Below are 16,932 nucleotides of genomic sequence, written 5' to 3' on the forward strand. Positions count from 1 at the left end.
ACAATCTTTCCCGGAGCCTACAAAAAAAAAAAAAAAAAAAAAAGAAAAAGAAAAAGAAAAAGAAAAAGAAAAAGAAAAAGAAAAAAAAAAGAGAGGTCAAGGTGGGAAGGTGGGAAAGAAACCTTTCAGGATTGAAAGGTCTCCCCCCAGAAATAATCATCTTTCAAAAGGATGGTACTGGGAGATCATTTAGTTATGACTGACAGGATTAATCTCCAAATCTTCGTGAAGTTTCCTATTACGAATAGGCTTTAAGTGCACTAATTCCAATTTGAACTGTGCTGGAATGGGAAAAATTTACTGCAATGTGAGCAAAATCTGATGAACTGAGAAACTGGACCTGAACACTGAGCTTGTAACTCAGTTGTTCTCAAGATTTTTCATCTTGCAAACCAGCTCATTTTTCTAGTTCTCTCAAACCCCATGCAATGTATGATTGCTTCCATCTGTTTATGAGGTTAAATTTCTGAACTGTAAGTGTGGAAGGAGAAATTCAGTTATGCATGCTGCTAGCTGAATAGTTCTGCTTAAAAGAGAAAAATGTTTTGGTTAAAACTTTTATTTTCTCAAGTTGTATTCACTGTAAATCACTTACTGTATTAATTTCTAACTGTGACATACTTAAATTACAATATAAAGCTACATCTCTCTTTCTATGTTTTCATAATATGTCATGTCCTCAGAAATGCCAATGGAATTACACCTTTCTGTGCAGAGTCATCTAGGCATCAGTCCTTTATGACAGTTGCTATGACTCGTGAACATTTCTCTCTTACTGAGGAATGTAGCTTAAAGTCCTGAGATTTAAGATTTGTGTTACTTGGGACGCTTACTTCTCAAAAAATTAGTGTTACACGTTTGTCAGTTTTCTCTGAATGACCTAACCTAAAAATATAACTCCCCCTATTTATTACAATTATTGAAGAAGTTGAGATTTTGATTATAAAATTGGAGTCAGTGACAAAAACAATTTTGAACCATTAAATATAGGTGGTATTTAACTATAAGGCTGTTAAGGAGGTGTTGAAATATTTCAAGAGGTACAGTTGTAATTTGGTTGCAGAAGAAATTGTTTTGCATCACTATAGTTCCTTTTCAGAAGGAACTTCTCTTCATATGCATTCTTAAGTAGTTTTTCTAGTTGATCTCCATTAGGAACCCTGCTTCAGTAACAGAACTCTGTGTCAGACTTACACATAATGATTTGCAGATCTTCCCTTAAGTCCTTTGGAATTAGGATTTTCTTCCCTTGTTCCTTGAAGTTCATCTAGGAAGCATGTGAATATGGGAAATATACCCAAGAAGGTAGTACTGACTAAAGTGAACAGGTCTTTAACTTCACCTCTTCAGGTTGATAAAATGTACAGTTTACTCAAACTGTTTTAATTACAAGGGCCATTATGTTCCAGGAAATCTTCTCTCCAAAAAGATGAGTTTGTGAGAAGGCTAGTTCTTTCTAACTGCAAGATGGGAAAAAGATTTTAAAGATCACTTTGATCCTTAGAAATTATACCTAATGGGCTTTGTGGGTTACCCAGTTACCCACTACACCCAGATATGCAGAACAGTATATTTCAGTGTTTCCATTTGTGCTTTACTTTGAACCCCGCCTTAGATTAGCACAGTAACTTTGTGCTAGCCCTTTCAAGTTCTTAACTTTTGTTTTTAGGTGTCTTCTAGGTAATTATGTCAGTCACAATACTTACTATCTGGAATTGTAAGGAAGGAAAAGGAATATAATATCTCCTTAACACACAAAGGAAACCAAGTCACTGAGAATTTACTGTAGTATCTTCTTTAAAACTAAGCTGGCATGAAATAGAAAGAGTGAGTTCACTGAAAACAAGATGCCTATGAGCCTAGCCAAGACAATTAAAACATTGATCTTGGTTAGACAGACAAGAGTTCATGTCTACTATACAAATACTGCCAGTTTTTAATGCAAAATTGGATATATCAAAGACAAGAGTGACTACAAAAAAAAAAAACACTGTGAAAATCAGTGGATATTAAAGTGTTTGATATACCTTATCTTGATATATATTTGTGTGTCTATGTTACTAAACATATGAAAGAAACAACTTGAGATGAAAACACCATGTAAAAGAGGACAATACATGTCCTTGACATACTTATCACTTTGAACACCTGGAAGTTTTGCTTGAAAAATTTCTGTGATGTCTGGAAAGCATTCCAGATGCCTGCCTCTCTCTCAGAGAAGCTGGTTTTAAACTCTCCTTTCCCCAATTTCTAAACTAGTCTTACAAATCTAGTATGGGGTAAAGGACGTGAAAGTTGGAGTAATATCAAACATTGATAATTTTGTATTTTTCTTCTTTGACTAAACAGATGAAAAAATAAGGTTATCCAAAATTCTTGTCTTGGCTATGTATATCTCATTTGTCTTATGTTACCTTCAAATCTCAGTTTGTCATGGGAAGCAGAATAAAACTGTTTCAGTTTTTCACTTTGATATGTCATCTGCTGAATCTTCAGGTCTGATTCAGACCAGGTTTAGGTGAGCAAAATTGCTGGAGTCCTCAGATCTTAATGGAGCATATACTCCTTTTTTTCCTTCCCTTCATTTTTACCAGTTCCTTACTTCTTTTTGAAAATACATAGCTGGTATCTTTTTCCCTTATATGTTACTGCTCTTTGATCTTCCCCACAGATATTTGCTGTGTATAGTTTGTCACACTTTGTCAGGTATCTTTTCATCATCATCTTCTTTCAAGTGACTTGAAACATATAATTTTTTTCATTTTTTACCCACTTTCATAGCAGGATCCAGTTTCCTTGTTCCTTTGGCATTTATAAAAATCTAATTAGTAAATCAGGTAACTATTTTTAAAAAAGGGTTTTGCAAGCAATGCTGAGTTACACTATATGTTGATGTTCATTTTGTGTGGAATCTGGATTGTTTTATCAGCATAAACTTTTGTTCCAAACACCAAATTCCACAGTTATCTAATTAGTTCAGTGGGGAGGTTCCTTGCAACTTTAAAACTTGTTTATACATAAACCCTAATTGGAGTTTCTTTCATAAATGATGGAGTATGGGAATAAAAAATAGTTTTTTGTATTTATCTTAAGTTTCCAGTGCCTTTAGTCTCACTCTTATAATGAGAAGGAAACTACATATAATGCTATTATTTACCCTGGTATGTTTTGTTTCTTTTGTCCCTTGCAATTTGAGATCTCTTCTATCTGAGGAAAAATCATTGTTTCTCAAATATTACACACACTCAAAGCTTACTGTTGTGTTTATCATGGTTTTGCTCAAGTTAAACATGTGGTCTTGAAAAAAGATATCAAAACAGTCTTTATCACTGTCAGTTTTGCCACTTTTAGAAGGACTAGCAGCTGGGAAACTGAACAATCATCGTAGTCAGACTAAGAAAAGTAGGGAATGTGAGAGAGAGGAAAAAAAACCTCTTACTAAGCTAAATTTGGAGAAATATACTCTATTTTAAAATACCATGCAAGAACCAAATAGTGCCAATGAAAATATCAAGAATGGAAAGAGGAAGAAAGCATCAGCAAGGGATGAATAGAATATTTATTCTGCAAAGGGGGAAGCAGAAACCCTTCAAGATGAAAGCTGTATGTGATCTTGTTTTCTACTCAAAGTCAGCAGTGCCTTTTTAGTGAAAAATATCATAGTGGTAATTACAATTAATTAAATAAAATCTTTAATGCAATGTCTAATCAAGATCAATAAAGGCTAAGCTCCCACCTGCCCCTAACAAAACCAACCAAAACTTCCCTTGAGAAGGGTTGCTTCAGAACTCCCTTACTGAGGTTTCTTCTTTTTCCAGATTCCTAATATATCTACATTATCAGGTTAGTACAAATCCAAAGCTTTTTTTGAGGCAAATCTCCTAGTCATTCCTGTTTACTATGTTTTAATTGCAGGCTCTAGGAGCATGTGGATGAAACTAAACTGCACCACATGGAGCACACCTAATACATTTAGCCCAGGGTGCCCAACTACTTCAAAGAAACACAACCTCTGAAATGCATATAGTGTAGATCTCACTTCCTCAGCTGTTTCCCTCTACAGGTTTACTTTCATTGGACGCTACTTACCAATGTAGGCATAAGTACTGTGGCCCAAGACCATACAAAATAGACCACAAGATCATGTACACACTGGTACAGCAAGTGTTGCATGAAAGGCTCCATGAATAACTGATAGTCTTGGCTTAAGGGCATTTTTGAAAAAATGGAAAAAGTCTTGCCAGGACATAAAACTTTATAGGAACAGAATCAAAGCATGTCTCTCTAGTTTTTTCATGGTATTAGCTGTTAAAAGCAACTAATAAGGAAGCTTTAAAAATAAAACTATTGGAGTGAAACAACTTAAATTTCCATTTTAGAAAAGTGTGGATGAAAATTGTGGTCTTTGAGTTCTTTTTCCCTTTTTTTTTCACTAACAGTCTCAATGCATCTTGGTTGCGTAGTCTTCTTTTTTTTTTCAAAACCAAATTGTTTAAGCCCAGTTCTTTCTTCAAACTGCTTTCTCTTTGAGGTCAGTTTGTCAGATTAGTGAGATATACTCAGAATTGCATACATCTGTCTTGTCTTTAAATTTTAGCTAGTTGCTGCCAGTTTAGGAATACTAGTCTTGGAGCATTGAAGGAGAGTGAAAGCTGCTGAGAGTATTCCATGAGAGCTCAAAGCCTTTTAGGCACTGAGAAACTTAGTGTAAGAGACGATATTGTAAGAAATCTCCCTTAATTATGGCTGCTGTTCATGGAGAGTGAAATACTGAACTAGCAAAATGATGCGCAGAACTGTTGAACTTTACTCTTAGTCATCAGCAGTTGCACATCAGATATTTCATTTCATCTCACGGAGATATTACTAGAGTTTTATTTTCCGTATATGTTCTGTGGTCAGATTATTGTAGAAACCACCAAATCCTCTGGTTTTAATTTAAATGTTGAAGGGTTTTGAGTTTTTTTGAGTTTTGTTAAAAAAGAAAAATTAAGAAATATATAGCTCAGCATGAGCTGAGATGTATACAATGTGGTTGCATTGGTACATAACATATGGTTGTTGTCTCCCAACCTGATTGGTGTTCATGTTGCAGATATGTCTTTTTTCATATTTATAAAAGAAATGAGCATATGCCCTGATCCCCTAACAAAATTAAGTTACTGCACTGTCGCAATACAATCCTATCCCATTCCTGGATGGAAACCACCTTTGAAAAACTTGTTGCAGATATTAATGCCCTCCTTATTCTCATCACAGCATCCTTCTAATTACCACTGCAATTTTAATACTTGCTGGAAATAGGGAAAAGAGAGGGAGAAGGAAGAAAAGCCAGGTGATTTTCTCCCAGCATTATCTAGCTCTGTGCTCTGTGGATTAGGTGCTGCCCTTCATATAGGAGGAGAGTGGAGGAAGTCTTCCCCTGGAAAGTGTAATGAATTCCTTGGAGGGGATGAACAATTTTATTTCCCCTGCATAAAGAGGCATGAGCAATTACCTTCACCACACATCTGTAGAGAGTCAAGCCATCTCATCTGGGAGAGAGCAACAGGCAGACTTCTCAGCACCAGCCCAGATGCTGGAGTGACCAAACACATTCCTGCCACTGCAACCTCATCCACAGCTCATTACACAGCGTGTGTGTTTTCCTGATAAAATAAGGAAGCTCAACTCTGAGTTCCAGGAGATCTAAGCTTTACTGTATTCAAATGGTCAGAAATATCAATTAGGAAAAAGTTTGTTCATAAAAAAGTTAAGTGTTCTTGATTTTTGGTAAGTTAGGAAGTAGACAAAATAGACACTCAACTAAAATGCATACAAATATTGTAAATTTCAGCTTTTACTTCTGTCTTTCCAAGGGGGAAACAGAAACAGTTGTAAAGTTGTCAGAAATGTTGGGTTTTCTTGGATTTGTAATTGAATATTCTGTACAAGGAGAGTCATAAGAGAACATGACATAAGAATGATGGTACTGTACAACAAGGTCAGACCCAATATTCTGTGTCTTACAGTGCTCAGGAGCAGATTCTAGTAGTGGCAAGTCATGAAAAATTATAAGAAAAAGACCACCTCACCGGGAGGATTTCTCTGGTAGCTCTTGTCTTCAGTCCCCCAGTTTCCTCAAAAATGCTTTTTGTCCAGACATTTAAATTATGTTTAAATGCATATCTTTGCACACTGGAGGCTTTTAACATCTTTGATATTATTAAAATATTAGTAATATTTTAGTATATTGATAAGATATACTGTTCACATGTTAGTCACATATTAAGTACTTAACATATTAAGATTATTAAATTTTTACAGATTTTACATCTGTAATATCAGTAAAGTGTTATGCTGTGTAGTTTTCTCCCACAAAGTTATCTTTATGATTACTATCTGCACCCTTAGAATGTCTAAAGACAAATTTCTTTCTTCTCATGATCATGCCAGCTGCTTTAAGTCAGTGTAGCTAAGGTTAATGATACTAAATAAAATGATACCAGGAAGGAATCTGTCTGAAGTAAGCCAATAATTCCCTATTGTTTGGCAAGTCTGAATTTATTTTGAGTAAATGGTGGTTTCTAAAAGAAAACAGTGCTAATTATATTTGTCTCCCAAGTATTTTCTCAGGAAACAGACAAACAGCCTTTCTTGGTTTGTTTTAAGAACAAATACATTACCGCTATAAGTATTTTCTTATTGACTCCAAAGATGAAACAGGTTACTAATGGAAGGAAAAGTGATACAGAAAGAATAAATTTTTAGGGTATTTTGCAAAAGAAAAAATAAAGGCACAGTTTGCACAAACTTCATAGATTCTGTAGAAATGTTAAACGGAGTGTGCGCATCCAAATAGAAAAAACAGAGCACTGTGTTTCTCCAGCACAGTGTTTCACCATCTACAAATTTATAATAATTTACATTATTACAATGAGAAAGAATAAGCTCTTGGAGGTTATTGAATGCTCCCATGCATCCAGCCACACAAAGAAGGTTAGGAAGTGGATCAACAGCTTTTATGTTCTTAGATTCCATTTTAGATAGGTAGACAAATATAAGATAATTGATAGTAACGATAAATACAGATACACCACAAAACCAGTATCAGTAGAGGGAGAGAGGAAACAGCCTCAAGTTCCTCCAGGGGCAGAACTTGAATTGCCTGAATATTAGGGAAAATTTCTTATCTGAGAGGTTTCTCAGCCATTGGAACTGGCTACTCAGGGCAGTGGTGGAGTCACCATACCTGGAACTGTTCGACTGCTCATCACAATGGATGTGGCACTTGGGGATATGGTTTAGTGGGGAACACAGTGGTGCTGGGTTAATGGTAGAAATCAGTGATATTAAAGGATATTTCCAGCCTTAATGATTCTAAGGTTCTAGGTCTGAAAATTCTCATGTAGGTTATGCTGAGCAGACATGGCCATTGAGAGACTGGCATTCCACAGGTCTGAAAGCAATTAAAAAGGATGAATCCAAACTGCACAAGTCTGGAACAATGGGACCGCATCCCCAGCTACTTTAAATTGAAGTATCTCCCCCGAGTTTAGTGCAACTAAATCCTATCACAAGAATCTTAACAGCAATAAAATGTGACTTTTCAAATAAATGTACTTCAACATCCTTCAAAGAAAATTCATATATATGAGATTTAAAGAAAGAATTGTCTTCACAGAGAGATGAAGAATATTGAGGAACCTAACTGCATACTGTCTACTCATACTCAATAGTTAATGACACTATCCTTAAAATTTATCATATGCAAGCATGCATTCTGCTTTTATCAGTGCTTGTCATTTTTAAGTAATCTTGTAATTACAATATCTTTGTACAGAATTTGAAAATGGAGTGCAGTTAATGTATCTTCATGCTTTTGCTTGAAATTTGTGGTCTTTAAAAGAAAAATTGTCTTCACAGGGTCTTGATTTAAAACCTAATAATTGCTCGAAAGACATTCCCAAAATAGAAGATACAGTCTTCACAACAGGAAATGTAAAATATAGTTCAGCAATACACAGCTTTCTGAGTTTCTTGCCAAGTTATGACAGATATACTGATTGATTGCTAAAAGGTAGAAGCAAGGCCAAAATCTGGATAGCATATTCCAGAGAAACTAGAACTACTTATTCTTTGACTAGCTCTTGAAACCATGCTTTAACTTCAGTTTATATCACTGTGTAACACTGTCAACCAAATAGCTTTGCAATGTCTTGCTGAACTTTAGTGTTAGTTGTCTAGAAGTTGTAGATTGTGACATTTTATTTCCATGGGACCTGCAGTAATTTTACTTTTACAGGTTTTGTCATCAATTTGCCAACACAAGAAAAAGTGTGTTCTAGCATGTCCACTAACAGGCACACTTGAGACCTAATTTGGGGAAAGTTTCATTGTCCTTAGAACATTTAATTGCATACATCTTTGTTGTTCCTAAAATGTTTCCCTCTACTAGAGTAGCCTGAAAGGATTTAATATGAATATCAATGAAAAAAAGGTTTTTTAAATACTGAAACAAATTTCTACCAATATTTGAAAGTTGAAAAGAAGTAAGATTTGTTTGGAGCAATGGCTAACAATTCATGTTAGGGAAAATGTAACCAACTCTGACAAACACCCTTAAAATAGCCTACTGTATTATAAACAAAATCCTTCTTTTGATCATTCAAACCTGAATGTTAATGATCAAAAATCCCAGAGCAGGAAATAGAACAAACAGTTCTAAAAATAGGTAATCTGCCTGACTATTATCATCTACTCATTTGAGGAGTCACTGCATTCTTTAATCCATATTAATCTTCATTTGGCATATTATTTTGGTGTTTGGGACTGCCTCAGCAGCAACCTCAGATTTGAGTTTATCTTCTGTGGAAAAATTATAATCTTTGAATAAAAACCAAAAGGGCTTTAACTTGCTTTTTATCTTTTAATGGCTTAATTATAATCTTCATTAACACATCATTGAGAACAAGAATGTGTATAAATACACGCAAGACTAAGGGCTTCTTTAAAGAATGATCTTAATGTTTCTGTCTACATTATTAAGTAAAGTTCTTGACAATTAGAATTCAATGTTCCAAACTGCAGAAAGGTAATTAGCAAATTCCAAATAAACTGTTTATTTAGAAGAGGTGTTTATTTGGCATTTTTTTAATTAAAAACCCCAATAGTGTTTCTCATAGTGATACACATAGATATTATTACTTCTCCTAGTGATTTTGATGAGGATTTTTTCAATCAGTTCCAATTATATCCTGTTCATAAAGTCTCAGCAGGAAAGAATTGTGCATATAGATGTAGTCTTAACATATTCAAATTAATTTCATTTTGCTGAAATGATCACTTGTAAATTTATTTCAGCTGGGAAATTGTAAAGAGCCTTTTTCAGACTTCCTCATGCAACACATTTATACCGCAATCCAGTGCACTGGGGCCTAGCAAGGATATGGTCATGTCCCTGAACAGGGATAGTGCATGAAATCCTTGTTTCTCCCATGCCTGGTCCTCAGCCATTCTGTTATGCCAGGCTGTGTGTGCCTAATGGATGCTTCTCTTTCCCTTCACTTGCTCCCTCTTGTGTTTTATAATGATTTCATCAAATCCAAAACGTCATAAAATGTGTTGACAGGAACAAAATCATGTACTTGATACCCATGAAATATGAAAGTATGGAATACCTCATGAAATCAGCTGATGCCACTGTGAAACCAAAGCAAACATAGCAAGTTTGAAAATACTTTTTAAAATAGAGCTGTGTGTCTGTCTTGCAGTACTTTCAGGTGCATTTAAACAAAACAGGATGTTTTTTTTCCTATTCTTCAGTTATTAGAGGAAATATATCAGGTTTAAATATGTTCTTTAGGAAAAAAGGAAGATGTTAGCGAAAGCTTTCATGTTTTTCTCTAAGGCATATGGCAACTCCTATATTTTAAGACAAGAGTAAAACCTCATGTGCTCTTTTTTTTTTTAACACATTACTTTCTCAGCAGGATTGTTTTTAAGCATGAAAACAGCTTAGGTCTGTCCACAAACCCTAATGATACTCTTTCACAGAAGTTACTTGAATTTTGCATTCAGTAAACCATAGCTATATTATGTTAATAATGTCCTATAAACCAGCTGCAAGATTTGGACAAATTCTTATTGCTTTCTGTAGGGATTTGACTGAGCAAGAACTAAATTATGGAAGAGCCCACCACCATGTGTAGTTCAAAGTCTAGAAAAGACCATCAGATCTTCAGACAAATAAAGTGTCTGAAAATATGCACATCTGCATTATATTAATGTCTGTGTACTGCTGCAACAGAAATTGCTTGGCTACTTTGAATTCTTCTTAGTTTTTGAATTGTTTTGCTAATTCATTTCATATAGGATCATAGAAATAACATATTATTAGCTTCTCTTTCCACAATATGTCATGGAGTGTACTCAGCTTACACTAGTATGACAAAAAGATTTTATGTTTGGCAAGAAATAATATTATATATTTGTGATTTTTTTCTCAATTTTTCTTATTTTATAATTATTTTGTAAATAAAATATAATCATAATAAGAGAATAATATTATAATTCTTCAACTAATGTTACCTAAACAAAAATTAGAGTTGTTTGAATAGCAGAGCTTTGAGACATAAGGTTTTCTGAGTTACAGAGGTGCCAAGAAAAAAGACCACCTTTGTGTTTGATTTAAGCTTAGAATAGCAAGGAGATAAATTCTATCATTTTAATATAGGCAGTCTGACTGCAATGGAAGTGCTATTAACTGATCTTATTAGTGAATTACCTTGTTTCTCATTAGTACTCCATTCCTCTCCTTACTTTTACAGTTCTATTTATTGTTCAAGATCAAACATAATTATCAAAATTTCAGACTTAAATGTTCTGATTTCACATATTCTTTCTATTCTACCACTGTAAACTTTTATTATGCAGCTTTGAATAAGTATTCAAGCTCTCATTATTCCCCTCCTTTCTGAAGATGTGCATAGCAGGAAAAGATATTTAAGAGACCATCTGCCCTCAGTTTTCTTAGACAGTAAAAGCACAGACATTGTCTATAATGGTCTTTTCTCTTTTTCAGCTATTGATCAAACACTAGAATATTTGAAATAAGTTTTCTTTTTCAAACTTTCACATAGCAGACCATGTTCTAATAATTTCATACCTTTTAAATATGTCCCCACTTATAAATTTTTTAATCTGTCTTATTTCTTGTGACTAGCTTCTGCAGAAAAAAAAAAAACCTTATTTAATTAAAATCAAAGGTTTATGATGGAACATTAAGTGAATTTATCTGAAGAAAAATAAAATTCTGTCTTGAAATATTTGTTTATTTTTTTGGAACAGCGTGTTTCAAATTTTCATCACTTTTTTTTGGCATTATAAAACCAAACAGTTTTAGTAAATTTTAACTGCAAGGAAACTAAAGGATTTTTGTTTTATTTTTATTCTCATAAACATTAATTTTAATCTTGTGCAATTTGTGCAATTGCATCATTGCAAATAAAATGTGTCCCTTCACAGCTTGTAAGTTCTTCACTAAATTCCAAACTGAAATCTTGCAGGGAAATAGTATAAATCACACTTCACAGTAGAGTTAAAGTTATGGATTCAGAACTGAGAGTAGCCAAATGTAGTTAAAAATAATCCTGAAAAGTTATTTACCTCTGGGGCTGTGCTTCTGGCTGTTGCAAGTTTACCAGCACATGTGCTATTTCCTTTTATGGGCTTCAAAGACCTCCGTCTTTGAAGATGCAGAGGTTAGGCTGGTAAGTCATTCCACTTAAGGTTGTCTACCTCCACTGTCCATGTACATGAAAGCTACTGGGAAAAATTTCAAACCCACTTCCATTTGAGCCTGCATAACTTTGCAACTAACTTTTAAAGTTAATACTGTAATTTTAAGGCTGAAAACTGCATATATAAAATTATATGTATGACAACGAAGACCACATTTGGCAAATTTAGCAGATTTTAGCACAAAGTTCCACATGCTGAGGAACTAAATCTTGATAAATTAACTCCAGATATGGCCATATTAGTGAGAGCTGGAGACAGCCTTACAGGGCTGGCTTTTCTTTGACTTTAGAAATGCCCTTGAAAAGACTCAATTGAGCTAATGAAGGCATTATATAAACAGTTAAAAGCAGTTGTTGGAGGCTGGTAAAAACTCATGTATCAGCAGTTAGTAATTAAGACGGTTTTGTATCTCCTTTCAGAATAAATATCCTGTCCCAGTTGTGGCAGGCCTGCTGAATGCAGAGTTTCTGGTCAGTAAATGTCCAGACATTGTTTTGTGTATAAAAACGTCTGCACTGTCTTACCTCTGCATCTCTTTAGGTCGCTCTGAAACCCAGCCAAAGGCCAAAGTTTCCAGTCAATAATCTGATCAGTAACTGTAAAATCTTTTACTCAGACCAATAACTAATAAAGAGAGTTGACAGTTGAAGGGGTCATCAGAGTGTAAGTGATGTATGGCTTACCCACCTGGTAAGATGAATAAAGGTAGCAACAGCGCTACTTTCTGTCTTGAAAGAAAGTGTAAAAAAAAAATTGTGCATGTTGATTACTATTATGAGTCATACTGACTTAAATAAAATAAATACTGAGTAAGTTATTTCACCTAAATATGAAACCAGTGGCCAAAGATGGGGGTTTGCATGTGTTTATTAGTAGAATTTGTTATGTGAATAGCTAATATTTATTACTAATAAATACACTAATTAAAGCCATACTAGTAATTTCCATTAGCTTACCCTGAAACTTCCACGGAGCTGTCCGTCTGGTTTTAATCAAAACCAAATGGTAATCCAAGTTCTCAGGCTGGAACAGCTAAGAGGAAGTCATTCAGAGAAGGCAGAAGAAAGCAGAAAAGATAAACAGACGATATTCACTAAATTTGTGTAGAGCAAAGGATGTAGATGCTGTGGGTTACACTGGAGACATGATTCAGGCACCCTGTCAAACTGGAACGAAGTAGTTACAAGTGTTTTATGTCAGCAAAATACTAATATGATCAAGATGGAGTCTGTCCTTTTGCTTTTGCAGAGCTGGATTTGTGTGACTCTGGAGGATTCTCAAAAGAGGTAAAGCAACATATTCCACTGCCTGCAATATGACTGTATTTAAACTGTAGCATTTGTTTGCTCAGATCCAGCTTATTCTCTTGAGTAGGAACACGATTTTAGCATATGCATTTAGATGGAATCTATCTAACTGTGTATATTTGCCTGACAGAATAGTGTTAGACTTTTGTCACTGTGATGTGTTAATTGAGTTTAGACCATTTTTCTCACTACCTGATGTCAAAGACCAGGTGTTTCAGAAATGTTCTCATGTTGTTCTGCATAACTGTTACCTTTGCATGAGCATTAGAGTTGCATAAAGTATTTTTTTAAACGAAAAATCCAGGTGGGAGAGGTTTAAAAGCATTTTTACATTATGTAGCTGTAGTACAGATTTTCTTCTTTGGAAGAAATAGCCCAGCAGTGTATAAAGCTAACTGCCTTGAAACACTCAGTCTTGTCTTTTTCTTTTCCCTCCATTTCTGTGCTCTCTCCCTGGCGCAGGCAGGCAGGCTCGCTGTCTCTCTCTCCCTCTCTCTCTCAAAGGCAGGAAATACTTTTCAGGCAATCTGGGCCTGGTTGTTGAGGCCCCTTTCACAAAACATCAGTCTGAATTTAGTAGACAGAAGTCACTGGGAAAAGCTCGACAGGCTCGTGCTTAGCTAAGGCTCCCTCCAGCTGCAGAGGGTGTTTTTGTTAGAATCACACAATGAGCAAAACTGCTTAGAATAGAGCAATGATCTCAGTAGCGAAATCTGAACTTTTATGCTAGCAGGAGCTAGCTGGGACTGGGCTCTTTTGTTTGTTTGTTTGCTTCTTCGTTTTCTTGTTTGGGTTTTTTTTTCTTCTTCTATTGACCACAGATTTTAGGGAGGTCATGTCTGAATTCCTGATTCTCTTCATCTAGGTAAGGCTGTCTTGGAATCTTTCTGTACTTTAAACTACCAAATTTTTTTTAAAAAAAGAAAAAGAGAAAAAGAGAAAAAAAAAAGAAAAAACTCAGAAAAAAAACAAGCAGTATCCAGCTCTGGAGTGTTCTGCGTTCAGGATCTCAGCACTAGAACTCGAGGTAAAAAAATTTGTAATCTTTAAAAATATACATTTAGTTGTAAACTGTGAAAACTCTGTTTATCAAAATATGTCAGACCTATAAAAAAAAAAATTCATGTTTATTTTTCTTCATCTTTTAAATATATGCTTGAAATGCTGCACTTTATTTACATTCTTGTATAAATAGAGCTGTATGGTCTTGCTTGCATATTTTTTAATGTACATTAAATAGGAAAGTTAGATGTGTGAGCAATTTGTTTTTTCACCTCATTTAACAACAGGGAGGGCATTTAGGGCTATGTTTTTTTCTCTCTCCCCACCTTCCCTTCCCTCCACTCCAGCGGTAATGATGATGAAGACTGTTTTAGGTAGATAAATCAGTTATGCCTCTGCTGGGCTTGGTCTCTAGCCTTTTCTCAGTCCTAGGTGAAATTTGTAGTAGAAGTGACGATATGGTCTTAAAGATGTAGACTCTAAATCTGAAATTCTGGAGTTTATTTGTTGGCTTTAGCTAAATTAGGTTATTTTTAGTAACGTATGATTGAATACACAGATTGCTCTGTGCTGTGCTAGCATTTAGAAGAGGTAAAGTAAGATTCAGTAAATGTCAGCTGACTATCATTTTCGGGAGGATGTATGGATTTACTCTGTTTTTCCTTAACCTAGTAAACATGTAACTAATAAAAATAACAAGAATCTGTTGTTAAGGAGTTTAGGGAGATAATCAGGATAGTATCTTTCAGTGATATGTGTATGCATGCATATTTTATGTAAAATTGTAATTTAATTATTAAATTGTATGGATATGAGAAGCATTTTTCATGTCAATCTATACATCATTCTTTGTCTCCCTGAAAATTGTTGCTTATATGTAACCTGAAAAATTCTTTCTTTCTTCCTTTATTTCTTATGTTCATCAGTAGAGCTCCATATAGTTATTGGCCAGATAGGTAACAAAATAGAAGTCATCCGTTCATGTATTTCAAGAATCTTTCAACTGTGCTTTTACCAATTTTCAAAATGATTGGTGTGTAAAGAAATGACTTTGTGGTGTGAAAGGACATGAAGGAGCAGTAGATATTCCAGAATGGGGTCAAATATCTCCTCTGCAATAGACTGAGAATTGTACACTTTACTGCCATTTGTGGGAAGAAAGCTCAGTGTGTTCAGAATTGACACTGGGTTGGGAATGGAATGCATCTGAACTGGACAGGGAACAACCAGTAGGCAGTAAATTGTTCCTGAGTATATTCTGGGGTGAATTTTAACATCACAATCACTTATTTGCTTATGGACAAGTCTTCTCCAGTTAGCTGTTCTGGTCTGGGAGAGCTGTGGTATGTGAGTGGTGGGACCGAGAAGTTGAGAGGAATTTGACTTGACTGGATCCTTTCGTCACTCACGTGAAATTTGTGCTGGAACATTGATGTCTCAAAGGATTTAGCTTTAGTGGCTTTTACTGCACTGTGTTCCCATAGTTGCTGCTGCAAGTACATGTGCACGTATTTCATATTTGTGACTACTCCAGTTAAACAGAAGAAAGTATTCCCTATCAAGCAGTTCTCTTCTGCAGCACCACTTCTGGGTTCTAAAGCACATAATGACCTCATCTGACCTCACTTGCAGATGAAAATACTTGACACCTGAGGCAGTTGAACTACAGGGTGGACAACAGAATAGAACCCAGAAAGTATTTTCTCATTAAACTCTGAAGTTCCTTGTAGACTATAAGAAAATATAGCACTGATAGATGCCTGTGTTTTTGATTTAGAAGATTTAAATAAAAGTCCTGGAGAGACATTACTGTTCAGCTTCTGGTTCTACTTAGTCTAACTTCTCTGTTATACTAACCTTGTTTTGCTTTTTTAAGATATGTTTCTCAAGAAAAAGGATTCACAGAAAACTTACAGTCTAAAAAGCCTCTGAAAATTATTTTATAGATATATAGCAATAATAAACATGGAAAATGAGCATCTAGAGTTTTTTGAACTTGCTCTGCTCCCTCAGAAATGTTAACGTTCTTTATTTGAAACAAGAAAATAGCCCAGGTAGTTGTATCAAATGACTCCCTTGAAGGAAGACATTAATTTATGTCTGCAGCCTTGAGAAAAATTTATGCAAATGGTTACATCCATGTAATAGGAATTATTCAAAAGCTTTTCTTCACCATAATTTTTTGTGCCTGCGAACTTATTTTCTTTTGAACCTTGTACCTGTTGACCTTCATGCAAAATTCCATAATCAGAGCACTGGAAAAAAAAGTCTGTATATTTAGGCCTAATTCACAAAGACCCTTGTAACACAAAGCAATCCCTCCTAAAAGAAAATTAAAAGTGAAGACAACAGCTTGGCTGCGCAGTTTTTAAAGAGGCAAGGCTTGTAGTAATTCTTTTAAATTGATGATCTTAAAATCAATTTAAAAATTATACTTTAAAAATTATAGATGGAACAATCAGGGGATTCCTCTTTTTCTTTTTCATAAGTCTCAGAATTTACTTAACTTTTATTTTTCTTGATTGTCAGTAGTATCAAGGCACATTTTATATGATAGTTTTCTGCTATTCTTAGCATGAATTTTTTTGCTGGAATGTACCTTCTTTGTTGTAAAGCTTCCCTGAAGAGGTCAGTAGCAGAAGGAGGAAGGGAATTTACAAATGGTTTTCTCTTTTCTCAAAAAGAAGATATATTTTAATTTGTCCTTTTTTCTTTTATTCATCTGGTTCCTTTTTCTATTGTTTGTTTGTCTGCAGAAAAAAAATGAAGTATGGGGGGTTTGTTGGTGTTCTGTTCTTTTTACAAAAGAAAAAGCAAAAAGACAAAACCAGAGTAACACATG

The 16,932-nt window shown here is 34.8% G+C and overlaps 1 protein-coding gene across 6 annotated transcripts in view; it reads left to right on the forward strand.

Annotated features, from left to right (window-relative positions):
• Nucleotides 1–12,862: 12,862 nt before the first annotated feature.
• Nucleotides 12,863–16,932, forward strand: part of DLC1 (DLC1 Rho GTPase activating protein) — a 221,605-nt gene continuing 217,535 nt past the window's right edge. For 3 of the 6 annotated variants that reach the window (XM_042052882.1, XM_042052883.1, XM_042052881.1), the window contains exon 1: nt 13,684–14,115. The gene's annotated coding sequence lies outside the window, so the exon portion shown is untranslated. Of the gene's footprint in view, nt 13,068–13,616; nt 14,116–16,932 lie in introns of those variants that run through there. The other 3 variants (XM_042052884.1, XM_042052891.1, XM_042052886.1) reach the window with 3 other exon arrangements.

Source organism: Corvus kubaryi, unplaced genomic scaffold, assembly GCF_017639235.1.
Source record: "Corvus kubaryi isolate FWS band 111438036 unplaced genomic scaffold, C.kubaryi_AGA036_p1.0 split1-131, whole genome shotgun sequence".
NCBI lineage: Eukaryota > Metazoa > Chordata > Aves > Passeriformes > Corvidae > Corvus > Corvus kubaryi.